The sequence below is a fragment of the Nematolebias whitei genome, chromosome 6, assembly GCF_014905685.2.
Source record: "Nematolebias whitei isolate Nwh7 chromosome 6, NemWhi1, whole genome shotgun sequence".
Lineage (NCBI taxonomy): Eukaryota > Metazoa > Chordata > Actinopteri > Cyprinodontiformes > Rivulidae > Nematolebias > Nematolebias whitei.
In genome coordinates, this window is record NC_056503.1 from 25,301,848 (window position 1) to 25,304,767 (window position 2,920).

Here is a 2,920-nt window from a genome sequence, read left to right on the forward strand (position 1 = left end):
ATATATATATATATATATATATATCTACATATATAGGCCGTGCTTGTGTATAAGTCACGGGTGTCCACATAGTAACATGAAATATTTACACAGAAAGACATTTTAAACTTTTAAATAAATATTTACCGGTAACATACACAAATTTGTACAGTAATTATTTTTTTTTTTTTGGAACAGTGTTCATAACATGGATAGTAAAAGAAAATACAGTAGCCTACCAGGAAGTCATTGATCGCTAACTTCAACAAAGATTGCCCCCCCTTAACAAAAAGTAGTGCATTTGAAGTTTATTTTTGCAAGTATACTTTAAGTTAAGTATAAGTATATCAAGTATACTACACACCATACTTGTAGTGTACTAGAAGTATACTGATTTAATACTTGCTTGGACTAAATTGGGACATTTTTATACTATTTTTAAGTATATCAAATAAAGTTTATGAAAAGTAAACTTCAAGTACATGTCCTCATTTTTAATGTAAAATAAGTATACTTGTAGTACACTTAAATCAACTACTTTCTTCTAAGGTCCCCCTCCTCACTGTGACATGTTTGATCATTTCATTGGTCAGATTTTTTTTTTTTTACCTTTATTTTTACAGGTAGTCTCATTGAGTCACAAGGACCCACCCCCAAGAGAGATGTGTATTGGGCAGCTGTGTGAGCACCTGGATGTGAAGAGGCTAAATGTTTTGGCGTCATGAAGCTCGTTAGCCCGTCAAAAAATAAATAAATAAATAAATCCATGAATTAACTGCAGCGTTGTATAAGCCGCGGTGTTTAAAGCCTGTGAAAAAAGTAGCGGCTTATAGACCGGAAATTACGGCACAGCTTCACCTGGTTAACCTTTGGAGTTGACCTAATCCAAGATGGCTGCCACAGCTAACTGGCATTAAATACAAAATATATAAATAAATAAAGCCTCCACACCAATCAATGATACTGTTATTGAGGTAAAATTTGATGTGGTAGTAGCTGACAGTCATCCACAGCTCTGAGCATGACATTTCATGTTGCATAAGACTGCATGTAGAATCATTTTGAATGTGTTATTTTGAAGGAATGCTGGGATTTTCCTTTAACTTGGACGTTGAGTGGAATATAACTCTTGCAGATGAATATCTGCAGATAACATCAAACCAAAAAGCAACAAGATGTGCAGAGAATAAAGCCTGACTTGGAGTTGAAGGTATGTGGATCATATAAAGTGCCGATAAATGTATTTCTTCTTCTCTGAGCTCAACCCTGACGTGCTTTGCTAGTGGAAATCTGAACTGCTTATTAAAAAGAAATGTATTTAAACAAAATTCCAGTGTTGTGGTCTTGGACTTTGGATCCAGCGAAAGACTTAACACACACAGAGATCAATCAACCTTTATTTATACAGGTAAATCCCATTGAGCCTCGAGGACTCATTTACAAGAGAGACCTGATTTCAACAAAGAAAGATGACAACAATGGACAACAGCAACAACAATAAGCAGTTATAAAAACTCATACTACAGTTTTTTTTTTTTTTTTTTTTTTTTTTTTTTAACAAATAGGATGGCTAAAAGGAAAAAGGTAACAAAACCAAAAAAACTGCTAGATTCCGAGACAAATGTATAAAACTAAAAACAGGAACATGTCTGCATTGGTCCCTGCCAGGAGTCCAACAGATTCTTAAAGCCACTTAGAGAGGTCAAGGTCGAGAGCTTCAAATCTTTTTGTAAGATATTCCAGGAAACAGGAGCGGAGTAGGAGAAGGCCCTTTTGCCTAGTTCAGTCCTCATTGAGGGAACACTGCAGGTAATAATGTCCTGAGAGCGCACTCCGTAGCTGCACTCACGCAGAGACATGTAGGAGGAGATGTATGAAGGCAGCAGACCAAGAAGTGATTTAAAGATGAAAATGTACCAGTGAGAGAGTCTGCGTGAAGTTAATGGTGTCCAGTTAACAAGTGAATACAGGGTGCAGATATGAGATACACTCTTAAGCCTTCAAACAGTGATTTTTGTCAAATTGTGTGCTATCATAAAAAAAAAAACAGCAATGTAACAACATCTGTTGAAGCTTTTATTGCTTATCTCAGGTCAGAAAAGAGCTTTGCATATTTTGATGATGCTGGAGTGATTTAACTGAATTTTATCAAGTGTAAGAGGATCAATTCTGAGATTGAGAAAGAAGAAAATGTGAGTATACCAGGTTGTTTCTGATATGGCAGGTTTTCATGTGTGTTTCGCGACGCACAAAGATATTTTTGTCCCGCTTCCTCTATCAGCACAAAAGAGCGGTTTTGGAGGAATTTCTGCTGTGAGCCAAATAGTAGTAATTATGTTACTGCTAGGGCTAAAGTTGCAGACTCGGCTGATACCGCACACACAATTAAAGCTTATGTGTTCCAGTGTGTAACTTTAGAGCTGTTTTTCTGCGTTTTTGGCAGTAACAAGTGCTGGTTTCTTAAAAAAAAAATGCATATATAAATAAATAAAGTGGGAAATGCAGAATTTGAGTATGAGTCCACTATGAGGGAGTTTCAAGATTTCTCATCTACATATGAAACAAATTCCTAGAAGTGATGCTTTTATTTTTCCCCCTCTCTCATGTGGTAATAGTCACATAACAGAGAGGAAAAGAAGTCTTGAATCAATTTCATGCTGTAGTCTGCTGCACAGAAAGCAAGGTCTTGTTACTGAAAATAGGTTATCGAATAGCAGAGCTGATTCAATCTTCTGATCTGAACACTGACGCATCACGAGGCGTCTCAGCAGAAAGGTAAACAAGAAGTCAATCCCTGCAAGTTTAGTCACGTGGATGGTGCAAATATTTGATCATTGAAGTCATCAGTTTTCCTGCCAAGGTTCCTCAAAGAAGCTGAGACGGGAAAAAAAAAAAAGGACTGAAAGGATCTGAGAAGTGTTGCAATGCTTGTGTCTTACGG